Source organism: Suncus etruscus, chromosome 7 (genome assembly GCF_024139225.1).
Source record: "Suncus etruscus isolate mSunEtr1 chromosome 7, mSunEtr1.pri.cur, whole genome shotgun sequence".
In the NCBI taxonomy this organism is placed as follows: domain Eukaryota; kingdom Metazoa; phylum Chordata; class Mammalia; order Eulipotyphla; family Soricidae; genus Suncus; species Suncus etruscus.
Window position 1 is genome coordinate 106,327,354 of NC_064854.1, and position 1,067 is coordinate 106,328,420.

General features: G+C 43.8%; 1 pseudogene; it reads left to right on the forward strand.

Annotated features, from left to right (window-relative positions):
* Positions 1-771: 771 nt before the first annotated feature.
* LOC126014974 (uncharacterized) lies at positions 772-851 on the forward strand (annotated as a pseudogene).
* The last annotated feature ends 216 nt before the right edge of the window (positions 852-1,067 follow it).

Sequence of the window (1,067 nt, forward strand, 5' to 3'; positions counted from 1 at the left end):
ATGCTTCTAAAAAGAGGGATAAATATAGAATAATCTCACTTACCTGTGGTATATAAGAAAAATAAAAGAGTGTATATGGTGATGTATCCAGAAACAATAGAGATGAGAATTAGATGGACCAGTCCATGGTATGAAGTTTGCCACAAAAAGTAAGAGTGTAGTTAGAGAAGTGTCTAATTTGAAAATGCTAGAAGAAATTCATCACTCTGAACAAGAACTGGGTGCTGAAAGAGGAGAAAGTGACATGTATGACACCCCCTTTTTTTTTTTTTTTTTTTTTTTTTTTTTTGGTTTTTGGGCCACACCCGGTGACGCTCAGGGGTTACTCCTGGCTATGCGCTCAGAAGTCGCTCCTGGCTTGGGGGACCATATGGGACGCCGGGGGATGGAACCGCGGTCCGTCTCCTAGGCTAGCGCAGGTAAGGCAGGCACCGTACCTCGAGCGCCACCGCCCGGCCCCATGACACCCCCTTTTTTAACAGTAGTGCAAACCACAATAAAAAAAAAAGAAATGAGAGAAGTAAAATGTCTCTCTCTCTTTTTTTTTTTTTGTTTTTGGGTCACATCCGGCAGCACTCCTGGCTCTAAGCTCAGAAATTGCCCCTGGCAGGCACGGGGGACCATATAGGATGCCAGGATTCGAACCACCATCCTTCTGCATGCAAAGCAAACACCTTACCTCCATGCTATCTCTCTGGCCTCTTGGATCAATTTCTAAAATATTCTTTAAGAAATGATTAAACAAGGGGCCAGCATGGTGGCGCTAGAGTTAGCTTTGCGCAGTGGCAGTATCGTAGCCAATGAGGTTTATCCGAGGCGCGATTATTGCTAATTGAAAACTAGAGTTAAGGTGTCTGCATTGCCAGCGCAAGCCTAGGACTGACTATGGTTTGATCCCCTGGCTTCCCATATGGTCCCCCAAGCCAGGAGCGACTTCTGAGCGCATAGCAAGGAATAACCCCTGAGCTTTATCGAGTGTGGCCCAAAAAAAAAAAACAAAACAAAACAAAAAAAGAAATGATTAAACAAAAATGTCTTAAATCATGGCACAGGAAAATTAGAGTAAA